The 13,590-nt window shown below is 44.0% G+C and overlaps 1 protein-coding gene across 9 annotated transcripts in view; it reads right to left on the bottom strand.

The window, feature by feature from the left end:
- Positions 1-13,590, bottom strand: part of RNF207 (ring finger protein 207) — a 128,957-nt gene that overhangs the window by 107,586 nt on the left and 7,781 nt on the right. For 7 of the 9 annotated variants that reach the window (XM_068240514.1, XM_068240509.1, XM_068240512.1 and 4 more), the window contains exon 3: positions 1,775-1,957. The exons of the other annotated variants lie outside the window; for them this stretch is intronic. The gene's annotated coding sequence lies outside the window, so the exon portion shown is untranslated. The remainder of the gene's footprint in view (positions 1-1,774; positions 1,958-13,590) is intronic. 9 annotated transcript variants of the gene reach the window in all.

Here is a 13,590-nt window from a genome sequence, read left to right as displayed (position 1 = left end):
GACCTGGCAGCCGGCCTGGCCAGGTCGGGTCGGCCACCGGAGACCACCGGGAGCCTGCGGAGCGGCGGCGAGGGCACCTCCTGCCTGCCACGGGCTGGAGGAAGCCCCAGGTAAGTGGAAATTGATTTTTATTTTTTAACCACCCTCCCTGAACCTTCCCTTTAAGCCTGTGTTTTTATTCTGCATGGCAGTATTAATTGAAATGAGACAGCAATGTGTTGGCACAGAGATGCATGCAGCAGTTTATTGTCAGAACACAGCACAGCACATGAGAGTCTGTAACACATTACTGAAATAAGCTCAGCAATGCAGCAGTACATTCTGACCTTCACGGTTGTTATCAAATTACCATTTTAAAGGACTACTATAGTGAAAAAGTAAGCAGTTAAAATCTTTCAGAACCGACATGTTTTGGACTAGTCGAGTTCCTCATTGGGGATACAAAGGGTTTTCTTTGTTTTTTAAAATCATTTCCTAAATGGCAGTTGCTAAGTCTAACTGCCAAAATAGGACCAGCCAGTGTCCCTACTCGCACACTATTTTGGCAGTCAGACTTAATAATGGCCATTCAGCACTGCACTGCACTGTAACTGCACTGCACTGTAACTTCACTGCACTGTAACACATTGTTAACCATTCTGTACTGTTACCTTGACAAAGGGGACCCCGAGGGGCCCCGAAACGATTCGTTGGTTTTCTGGAATGGTGTGTCACGCATTTTGAATAAACAGGATTTGGTATCCAAGAGTGTGCGAACCCATTGGAAATTTGTTGTGGACTTTTAACACGGTTCAGCACCTCGACTGTGGTGTGCGATTCCATACTCTGTGCATCTGATAACTGCCAAAATAGGACCAGCCAGTGTCCCTACTCGCACACTATTTTGGCAGTCAGACTTAATAATGGCCATTCAGCAAATGCTATTGAAAACAAAGGGAAACCCTGAGACTCCATCGTGAGGAGATGGACTAGTCCAAAACCTGTTGGTTCTGTCAGCTTTTGAAGCGGACCTAAACTGAGAGCTTCCTCTCTGCTCTAAGGAGATAAGCAACAGCATCATAACTTTAAAAAAAAAAACATTTCTTTGTTACAACTTACAGATGTCTTACAAAAACCCTGCAGTGTTTACTTTCTGGTGTCCTAGGAACACAAAAGGGTTAACCTCCTGTGTTTATATATTAGACCAAACTATGGCATAGAGTGGCACACCTAACTCTCTAGACCAGGGCTTTGCACCTGCGGTACACTTGCCACCGGTGGTACTTTGCTGTTGGCCAGGTGGTACACACCAGATTTGCCTGCCACGTTTTTGTCCACCTGCCACTTATCCTGGTCCTGTCCTGCCTCCATATATTTGGCCCTCCCTCCCTCACTCATTGCTGTGCTTCTCTGCGACATACTTCAGACCTCAGATCAGTGTGGAGGAGACAGCCAGGCCAACGGTGCACAGTGATGGCGCACATACAGAAAGGGACATCACTGCTCATTTGAAGTATACACGCCGTCACTGTGCACCGCTTGCCTGGCTTTCTCTCCACTGAGGCTGGCTTACCAATACTACCTATAATTAAGCTGGGGGGGGGGGGGGGGGGTCGGCACTTGTATGGCTACCTATATTGGCAATCTACCTCTAGATTGCCAATACTGACAATATGTAGGCTAGCAATCTAATTGTAGTTTTTTTCCCCACCAATGCCTCCTACTTTTCCCCTCCCAAATGCCTTTTTTTCTTAAAGTGTACCTTGTAAGAAAAAAGTGCCCCGGGGGTACTTACCTCAGAGAAGGGGAGGCCTTTGTATCCTAAAGAGGTTTCCCCCTTCCTCCTCAGTAGATGGGATCCAGTGCTGGGAGCCCCAAAGTTCTCCTCATCGGTGTGCGCGTTCACAGTAGCTGCTCTCCATTCAGGCTCCAGCAGAAACAGCCAAGCCCGATTGCATCCAATCTCACACTGGTGGTACTTGAAAGTTTTCAAGCGATAAAAGTGGTACAATTAGTGGAAAGGTTGAAAAGCCTTGCTATACACGATGACTCTCAAAGGTAGACTGTTGTATGAGCCACTAGAAGACTGGCTGAAGATCCTGTATGCCTGTTTGTTTATTTGATGCCGATACAGTCATCTGTTATTTCTATTACCTATACCGCATATTTTCTGTAACACCTGAACCTTTTATCTACTTTTTCAATAAACAAAGTGTTACCAAAAAAAAAATCTACTTTCCGCAAACCGACAGCTGTTAATAGCTTACTGGACTACCAATCACACCACATGTTCAATTTAAAGAAAAATATACCTAGTGGCCAATTTATTAGGATCAAGAGAAACTGCACAAATGTTAAGGATTTTGAGGCTAAGGCAGTAAATCTGAAACAAAGATTTAAAGACTTTGTTTCAGAGCTGTCCTCGGAGCTGTCTGGAAAGAGCAATTAGAAGAGCTCGGGCGACATCTAGAGAAGATCTGTTAAAGATCCGTCCAAAAAAGAGCTCAGATATTGTGAGACTAGTAACTCTAGTAACTCCATATAATAGCAGTTGGCACGGAATCAGGCAGCCACTTCAGAGACATTGGAGTGTCTTACAAAATGTCAAAGACATTGCTTCTTTAATTTCAGCAAGAGCCAGTATTGCCGCTAAAAGAGCACCAACTCTACGGAATATACTCTGCAAAAGCCACTTTCAACAATCTCCAACCAGACCAAGCGTCAAAGGAAACTATGCATGTGGTGAGTGCTCTGTTTGTATATACAGTGGTTGCAATAGTATTCGGCCCCCTTGAAGTTTTCCACATTTTGTCATATCACTGCCACAAACATGAATCTATTTTATTGGAATTCACCATGAAAGACCAACACAAAGGGGTGTATACATGAGAAGTGAAACGAAAATCATAGATGATTCCAAATTTTTTTTTACAAATAAATAACTGCAAAGTGGTGTGTGCATAATTATTTGTCCCCCTTTGATCTGAGTGCAGTCAGTTGCCTATAGACATTGCCTGATGAGTGCTAATGACCGAATAGAGTGCACCTGTGTGTAATCTAATGTCAGTACAAATACAGCTGCTCTGTGAGGGCCTCAGAGGTTGTCTAGGAGAATATTGGGAGCAACAACACCATGAAGTCCAAAGAACACACAAGACAGGTCAGGGATCAAGTTATTGAGAAATTTAAAGCAGGCTTAGGCTACAAAAAGATTTCCAAAGCCTTGAACATCCCACGGAGCACTGTTCAAGCGATCATTCAGAAATGGAAGGAGTATGACACAACTGTAAACCTACCAAGACAAGGCCATCCACCTAAACTCACAGGCCGAACAAGGAGAGCGCTGATCAGAAATGCAGTCAAGAGGCCCATGGTGACCCTGGACGAGCTGCAGAGATCTACAGCTCAGGTGGGAGACTCTGTCCATAGGACAACTATTAGTCATGCACTGTACAAAGTTGGCCTTTATGGAAGAGTGGCAAGAAGAAAGCCATTGTTAACAGAAAGCATAAGAAGTCCCGTTTGCAGTTTGCCACAAGCCATGTGGGGGACACAGCAACCATGTGGAAGAAGGTGCTCTGGTCAGATGAGACCAAAATGGAACTTTTTGGCCAAAATGCAAAACGCTATGTGTGGCAGAAAACTAACACTGCACATCACTCTGAACACACCATCCCCACTGTCAAATATGGTGGTGGCAGCATCATGCTCTGGGGGTGCTTCTCTTCAGCAGGGACAGGGAAGCTGGTCAGAGTTGATGGGAAGATGGATGGAGCCAAATACAGGGCAAACTTGGAAGATAACCTCTTGGAGACTGCAAAAGACTTGAGACTGGAGCGGAGGTTCACCTTCCAGCAGGACAACGACCCTAAACATAAAGCCAGGGCAACAATGGAATGGTTTAAAACAAAACATATCTATGTGTTAGAATGGCCCAGTCAAAGTCCAGATCTAAATCCAATCGAGAATCTGTGGCAAGATCTGAAAACTGCTGTTCACAAACGCTGTCCATCTAATCTGACTGAGCTGGAGCTGTTTTGCAAAGAAGAATGGGCAAGGATTTCAGTCTCTAGATGTGCAAAGCTGGTAGAGACATACCCTAAAAGACTGGCAGCTCTAATTGCAGAAAAGGTGGTTCTACAAAGTATTGACTCAGGGGGCCGAATAATTACGCACACCCCACTTTGCAGTTATTTATTTGTAAAAAATGTTTGGAATCATGTATGATTTTCGTTCCACTTCTCACATGTACACCACTTTGTATTGGTCTTTCACGTGGAAATCCAATAAAATTGATTCATGTTTGTGGCAGTAATATGACAAAATGTGGAAAACGTCAAGGGGGCCGAATACTTTTGCAACCCACTGTATATGAGACCAACTAAAGAAGTTACTAGCTCTAGCAGTAATAAAACTTTTGAAATCAGAGATTTTATCAATTGCAAAACTAGGTCGGTTATATACATGCTACAGTGCCCTTGTGGCAAACAATATATAGGACTGTGTAAGGCTTGGTGGTGTATTCTCCACAGTCAGCATGCAACGCATGAGCTGACGTGGAGGAGGTACACACACTAGCACCAGGAAACAGGCTATCCCTTAGTATAGTGGAGGGGAGGACTGACTCCAATAGGAGATTGTGGCGCACAGAGCCGGTGCAGATCTGACAGCCACAAACAATGCTTTCGTATAACGTCTCAGCGCAAAGTAGCGCTGAGCGCATAAACCGGAACTGAGGAGATCAGGACAGGTAGACAGAATGAACGCTTGCTAGCTAGCGGCTACTTAGCGACAGCAAGCGTCCAAAACTAGACAGACTGGAATGAGGCAGCCAATGCGATGCGGCGATGGCGTGCCTCACAAAGACAGGACAGGACAGTCAGAAAATAGCAGGATTAAGATAGATGAACGTAACACAGATAAATATACAATAAGTATGTTTTCCTAGCGTATACAATTACAGCTATCAATGAAACTATTTGTAACTTCTGACTAACATATGTATATATCGGCAATGAACCGATATATGACATAAGCAGGAACGCTGACTAAGAATGGAGTAACACAGGGAACAGGACTCAGAAGGATTCGCTATCTCTTCGCAGAGATGAACGCAATCCACAAACGGTAACAGAACAGGATTCAGAAGGATTCGTTATCTCTTCGCAGAGATGAACGCAATCCACAAACGGTAACAGAACAGGATTCAGAAGGATTCGTTATCTCTTCGCAGAGATGAACGCAATCCACAAACAGGACCAGGAACAGGATAACTAGCTCAGCACGGGTGTTCACGGTACGCGCAAACTACCAAAACGTGCTGGAAAACTGACTAACTGAACACAGGAAATAAACAGTTCGTGTACGTATATATCAGCAACACTGATATATCAACGTAACACAAATACAAGGAAAATAATAAACGTGCTGGTATGCATATATATTGGCAATGAACCAATATATGATGCAAGGACCAGCAAAGTATCTTTAACAAGAAACACGATCGGGGGCTAAAGCGACAGCAAGACAGGCTTAAGCTGAAGCTATGAAAACCCAAGGAAACCCTGCAGGAAGGAGATCTTTATACTGAGGTCATCCAATGGGAGCAGACATGCAGATTCCCACACAGGTGAATGATAATCAGTCACAAGCTGACAGCAGGGAAAGACAGACAAGGCTATGCAGCTTGCATGGAAAGACATCAGAACTGCCTGAGCTGCAGCACTACTTCCAGCAATAGCTGCTGCAGCAGCGATCATTACAGTACCCCCGCCTTTAAAAGTGGATTCCAGACGCTTTTCAAAACTGAAATTTCCAACAAAACAGTCTGACTGATAATTCATGATGACCGGGACAGCCCGGCAAGACCGAATTCCAGAATCAGTCCCCACAAGACTGGACCCATCAGAACCAGAACCTACAGAACCATGCCCATCAGTACTACAAGCCCCAGTGTGACACCCATCAGAACCATGATTTCCAGAAGAAAGCCCTCCGAAACTCCCTGAGCGATACCCACCGCCTTCCAGGAACCGTTCAGAAACGACAAAGCCTTTGCAATGCCCACCGGTACTGTCTTTACCAACACAAAACCCACTGTTGAACCAGTCCAAGGCACCAGGACAAGTTTTCTCAGAGACCTCCCAGAACACCTTGAAGCTCCAAAGAGATCTCCATAGGTCAGAATGCCCCTTAGGCTCACATGGAGAACCATCAAGAACCCCTATGGAACCTAGGGCAATTCCCGAGTCAGGGCCACAAGGACAAACATCAATATCAGGGCTTTCAGGGACCAGAACCATCTCTGGGCATGCAGGCAGACTGGCAATATCAGAACGTGTTCCCACTAAGGAAGCATCAGAGCACGCTAACACCTTAGACACACTTGGGCATTCTGGCACACAAAGAACATCTGGGCACACCGGCACAAGAGAAACCTCTGGGCATGTCGAGGAACTGTGAGCCTCAGGGTCAGCCAAGACAGGACCAAAACCAGGACTGGCCAAAAAAAAATCATGACTAAACTTCGCAACTACTGGACTTTTACACGAGAATGCTGGATCAGACTTAGATGTCGCTGATTCCAGCAAAGTCAGTAACAAATCAGATTCAGGGGCACTAACAAGACAGGACAAATCTTCTGATGTATGCACTGAACCAGACAGGGACTCCACAACTACCTCTGGACTGGACAGAGACTCATTTAATACACTGGATTGGAGCTCATGAGGCGCTGCAGAACAAGTCAGTATTGCAGCAGCCCCCACTGGACTAGGCAAAACTGAGGAATTCCCTGGACAGGAAGGGGACTCTGGAACCTCTGCCACAGCGGCCAGAGAACCAGAATCTTTCAGGATACAGGGCTGGGTTTCAGGAACACTCATCAGACCGGACTGAAATTCTGAGATTTCTATTATTTTGACCAGAGAATCAGAATTATCCATGTTACAGGGCAAGACTTCTGAAACATTCAGAGGACAGGGCTGGAGTTCCTCGGCTGTTACAACACTGGAGAGGGACTCAACAACATTGGTTAAATCAGACTGTGTACAGGACAAGGTATCTGACACACTTGCTGACGAGGACAATATTTCAATGGCTTCTGCTTTGCTGGGCAGAAATTCATCAAGTTTTATTAGAGCAGACTGTAATTCCAAAACAGCTGCTAGACAAGTGAATATTACTGCAACACCAACTGAGGTAAGCAGTGCTTCAGCCTCCTCTGCTAGAGGGTTTAAAGTATCCAAAGTACTGGGTGAAGCATAAGACTCTGCGACCACAGCTTCACTGGACAGGATCACTGAACAGTCCATATTGCAGGGCAAAACCATGGAAGCACCTGCTGGACAGCATAATGATTCTGTGACCTGAGTTTCATTGGAGAGATCTACTGCACAATTCATGGTACAGGGCAAATTTATTGGAAAATTTTCTGAACAAGGTAATAATTCTGCGATTTCAGGTTCACATAGCAGATGCTCTGAGCTATTCACGAAACTAGAGCAAGGTGTAGAAACAGGAAGATCCAGACACAATGTTTGCGCATCTGCTGGATCAGACAGGAGTTGAACTTTATTAACACAGGTAATTTCTGCAGAAGTGTTTGCAGAGACAGGCAAGATTTTTCTGGTGTCTGTTTCACTAAACAAAGAGTCATGAGTACTGGCTAGGCTGGACTCGGAAGTCAGCAGGACCTCTGGATTCTCTGCTGAGAAATTTGCGCAGGGCAAGGTTAAGAATGTATCAGTGGCTTCTGTTTTACTGGGAAGTAACACTGAGTTATCCATGGTACAGGGTGGAATTGCAGGAACTTCAATTTCACACAAAAAGAGCTCCAAATCACCTGCTGAATCAGCCAAAGGTGCTGAAGCAGGCGGGTCAGAACGCCAAATTTGCGAATTCGGAGTCACAAAAAAATCATCCAAAATCAGTTCCCACACATCAATCAATGGAGCCACAAAGTCATACTCACACACACCAGTTTTTATTAGGTTATAGGCAGACTTAATGCATGCATTCAATACCAATTCACTTTTTGCACTGTAAAATTGACAAAATGAACTTGAATCATTCTTCCATTCATTGACCAGAGCTTCCATCTCTCCTTTCTCAAATGGAGGATTCCAAGCATACTTAACAGGCAGATCATGGTTTGCAGATATGATTGTGGCAGGCACATGTATAGGGTTAATTAGCAGGTGATTGGCAGATTCCTTATTCTTAAGAATATCCAATACCTGTAGCAAGTGTTGAACTGTAGTGTATGCAAACTTCCCTTGGTTCACAAATAAGTTGATTTGTTCAATACTCTGTAATATCTCCTCATAATCATACTCAGATAATTCTTTTAAACACAAATCTTTATTTTCCCTAGCCAGGGAGGAAAGTTCATTAGTAGTTTCATAAGTCCATTTAACTCCCCTGAAAGACAATTGCATTTCATTATCTGTTAATGGCAGAATCTCATTATAGGTCTCAGTCGCTAAGGATAACGATTCTGCAGATTGGACACGTTTCTTAGAACGTTTGCGTTTTGCCTTTGACCTTGCGGTTTTTGGTGATTTATTCAAAGCTGCAGGAAAATTATCAGTAACACTTTCTGCTTGCTGCTCATTCTTGCAAGCAATTGAAGGAGCAGCTGATTGGCCTGCTGCCAGGAGTTCATTAAGAGGAAAAGGCAATGGATCTATGCGCAACCAGTTATGGATCACAAACGCTAGAAATTCCAGCGGTCTATCTTTCAAATCGGAATGATTGAGAACATCAAATGCCCACTGGAATAATTCCCCTTTAAACAAAATATAACTTAGTTGGAGTGCCCAGGTTGAAACAGGAGTCGCTTGGAGATCAGGATTGGTCAGGAACCTGGCACATTCAGAGAAAAACTCATTTTCTGTTTCAGAGCTAAGTTCTTCAAATTTCTTAAAGGAACAGGAACCATAATTAACAGTGTCATACTTTCTGGGAATCCCCCCCCACAATGGGGATTGGTAATGGGGTTTTCATAATGTAAGGCTTGGTGGTGTATTCTCCACAGTCAGCATGCAACGCATGAGCTGACGTGGAGGAGGTACACACACTAGCACCAGGAAACAGGCTATCCCTTAGTATAGTGGAGGGGAGGACTGACTCCAATAGGAGATTGTGGCGCACAGAGCCGGTGCAGATCTGACAGCCACAAACAATGCTTTCGTATAACGTCTCAGCGCAAAGTAGCGCTGAGCGCATAAACCGGAACTGAGGAGATCAGGACAGGTAGACAGAATGAACGCTTGCTAGCTAGCGGCTACTTAGCGACAGCAAGCGTCCAAAACTAGACAGACTGGAATGAGGCAGCCAATGCGATGCGGCGATGGCGTGCCTCACAAAGACAGGACAGGACAGTCAGAAAATAGCAGGATTAAGATAGATGAACGTAACACAGATAAATATACAATAAGTATGTTTTCCTAGCGTATACAATTACAGCTATCAATGAAACTATTTGTAACTTCTGACTAACATATGTATATATCGGCAATGAACCGATATATGACATAAGCAGGAACGCTGACTAAGAATGGAGTAACACAGGGAACAGGACTCAGAAGGATTCGCTATCTCTTCGCAGAGATGAACGCAATCCACAAACGGTAACAGAACAGGATTCAGAAGGATTCGTTATCTCTTCGCAGAGATGAACGCAATCCACAAACGGTAACAGAACAGGATTCAGAAGGATTCGTTATCTCTTCGCAGAGATGAACGCAATCCACAAACAGGACCAGGAACAGGATAACTAGCTCAGCACGGGTGTTCACGGTACGCGCAAACTACCAAAACGTGCTGGAAAACTGACTAACTGAACACAGGAAATAAACAGTTCGTGTACGTATATATCAGCAACACTGATATATCAACGTAACACAAATACAAGGAAAATAATAAACGTGCTGGTATGCATATATATTGGCAATGAACCAATATATGATGCAAGGACCAGCAAAGTATCTTTAACAAGAAACACGATCGGGGGCTAAAGCGACAGCAAGACAGGCTTAAGCTGAAGCTATGAAAACCCAAGGAAACCCTGCAGGAAGGAGATCTTTATACTGAGGTCATCCAATGGGAGCAGACATGCAGATTCCCACACAGGTGAATGATAATCAGTCACAAGCTGACAGCAGGGAAAGACAGACAAGGCTATGCAGCTTGCATGGAAAGACATCAGAACTGCCTGAGCTGCAGCACTACTTCCAGCAATAGCTGCTGCAGCAGCGATCATTACAGACTGAAATTAAGATTACAGAAGCATGTTTTAACAGTCAAACTAGCAGCTAGAGACCTGGGGAGAGGAAAAACTATTACAACTGTGGCAGCCTATGCATTTTATGCACATGGTAGTTCCTTGTCAGGATGGCGTTTCTGTGGATTACAGCATATACAGCAGAATATTCGGGGTGGCAATTTGTCACCAAACTCTTAAGAGCTGAGATGAGGTGGATACATTCCCCACAGAGTAGAAGCCCATTTGGGTTAAATGAGGAATACAGCTTTGGGCGCTTCCTTCCCTAACACTGAGAGTAATACTTTTTCTCCTTCCCCTACCCCTTCCCCCCCCCCCCCCCCCCCCGTTTTTTTGGGTATCACCCCAGCCTCCTCACTTTTCTTTCCCTCCCCTTATAGAGACGATTGGCATTTTCCTCTACCTTGTGACTTATTCCACTGTGAGAAGGCAAGTAAGTATAGAGACACTCACAAATTGGTGGTTTGGTGGTAATGAAGATTTTAGTGTTTTTTTTGAGGTGGTGATCACTCATAGAACCCATATGGAGGTACGCTGGTGTAAGTACAGTGGTACCATTTAGGACACACTGATGTGAGTACAGTGGGGTCCAATTATTAATCTATTTACACAGTAAATTATTGCAAGATTGCACAAAACAATTTTTTGTATAGGTTTGCACTATCACGGTTGTATGGTTTGCATACACGTGTTTGTACGCACGGGTCACTTTAATTGATATACAATCATTTTTATTGTTATTAATTTGTGTCAATTTATTAGTTTGGATTAGGTTTTGGATCCACTGAACAGCTTCTTGAACTCAAAGTAACGAAGATGTCACACCACACAGTTATTTATTTTATTTATGCATTTACTGTTTTATAACATGTGTGTATACATATGTATATATCATGTTCATTATGCACTGTCATGCACTTTACGCACTTTAAATCACTAGCACCTTGATTTTTATCACTATGATTGTATTTACTATTGTAGAGTTACATTATATCCATTTGTGTGTCCTTTTGAACATTATATAAATCCAACAATAGATGGCAGCAGACTTAGCAGGTATATTGTAATTCCGTGTTTCTCATCGCACGTATATATATTTGGATGGTTGTATATTTTATTTGATGTATAATGCTGTATTTACTCTGTCCCGCTGGACATTATGCTTTACATGCTTTTTTAAATTGTTTTATTTTTTGGCCGCTATGCATAGATATGTACGCCTTCCCGAACCTGCATAATACGTCACAGACTATTTACATAGACAGGCACGTGACCTCGGACTCCCGTCAACATGACGGGGGACGTTCTCACGTTATTGTGCGCGGCTGTGCACATTTGAACTGCTATTATGCAGAATTGAGAGGACCAATTAGGATGTCCGGAGGGAGGTCAGATGACAGGAAAGGGGAGATTAGTTTTTCACATTTAACAGAGGACAGAACCTTTAGCGGTTACCTTCTGGAGAAGTGACAGGTTCACGGAACGTGTGAAGGGGGCACAGGTAGCAGTGGACCAACAGTTGCAGGATTGGGTAAGACTTCATTGTTATTTTTCATATGCAAGGTGTTTTCTTAGATCCTATTGCAGAGGGTGAAGATACGTGCATACAAATTCTTTTTTGCCAGCATATGCATTATAGGGGACCCAGACTTATAGAGTTACCTGCTATATTGTGGGCAGTTTGCATTATATTGTGGTCATTGTAATAACGAAAGTAATACATATACCGTATATACTCGCAAGCAAGCCGAATTTTTGACCCCCCAAAAGTGGGCCAAAAGTTGGGGGGTCGGCTTGCTTGCGAGTCATGTTTGCTCCTTATACCCCCCCCTCCGCCGCCGCCGCCGCCGCTGCTATTAGCTTACCCGGCGGCTTCCCATATCCCTCCCTCCGTCTCCTGCACTGGCTTGTAAATAGTTCGCAGCAGCTCGCCCCACGGCGGCTGCTGTGTGATGACGGAGGAAGCTGTAGGCAGAGCGGTTCCCATAGCAACGGCGATACACATCGCCCGTACAGGAAGCCGCTCTGCCTACAGCTTCCTCCGTCATCACACAGCAGCCGCCGTGGGGCGAGCTGCTGCGAACTATTTACAAGCCAGTGCAGGAGACGGAGGGAGGGATATGGGAAGCCGCCGGGTAAGCTAATAATAGCAGCAGCAGCAGCAGCAGCGGCGGCGGCGGCGGCGGGCGGGCGGGCGGGGGTCGGGACACTATCTACCTATACTGAGCACTATACTAGCTATACTGGGCACTATCTACTTACATTGGGGCACTATACTAGCTATACCGGGGCATTATAATAGCTATACTGGGGCACTATTCTAGCTATACTGGGCCCTATACTAGCTATACTGAACACTATACTGGCTATACTGAACACTATACTAGCTATACTGAACACTATACTAGCTATACTGAACACTATGCTAGCTATACTGAGCACTATGCTAGCTATACTGGGGGCTATATACTAGCTATACTGGGGCACTTTACTAGCTATACTGTGGCACTTTACTAGCTATACTGTGGCACTTTACTAGCTATACTGAGCACTATACTAGCTATACTGAGCACTACCTACCTATACTGAGCACTATACTAGGGCACTATACTAACTATACTGGGCACTATACTAGCTATACTGAGCACTATACTAGCTATACTGGGCACTTTACTAGCTATACAGGGCACTACCTACCCATAATGGACACTATACTAGCTATACTGGGACACACATGAGGGAATCACACGGCCAGCATTTCCTACCCCCGGCTTACATGAGGGTCAATCATTTTTTTCTGTTTTTTCAGTTAAAAGTGGGGGGGTCGGCTTATATGCGGGTCGGCTTGCTTGCGAGTATATACGGTATACGCATCCCTTCCTGTTAGCGTACTAATAGTAAGCTCAGGAAGATAATGAGTGAGAACATCTGGTGGCCAAATAGTAAAATTACACCTATATACATTTATTTTAATAACATGATATACACATACATTTAAAATTAACCCCTTACCTCACACACTCTAACATAGTTACCCAAATAAAACTCATAAAAAAAATGACAATTAAAAAAAATACATAAACAGTTACCTTAGGGACTGAATTATTTTGATGTATGTCAAGAGGGTAGATTACTGTCATTTTTGAAAATATAGGCTTTTATTTAGTGATGGATGCAAAACTGAAAAAAGGCACATTTATTACCCAATAAAATATTGGCACCATACATTGTACTAGGGAAATATTTTAAACGTTGCAATAACCGGGACAAATGGGCAAATAAAATGTGTGGGTTTTACCCACAGTAGAACATTTTATTTTAAAACT

This window comes from Hyperolius riggenbachi, chromosome 6 (genome assembly GCF_040937935.1).
Source record: "Hyperolius riggenbachi isolate aHypRig1 chromosome 6, aHypRig1.pri, whole genome shotgun sequence".
NCBI lineage: Eukaryota > Metazoa > Chordata > Amphibia > Anura > Hyperoliidae > Hyperolius > Hyperolius riggenbachi.
This window is presented reverse-complemented; position numbering and strand designations above follow the sequence as displayed.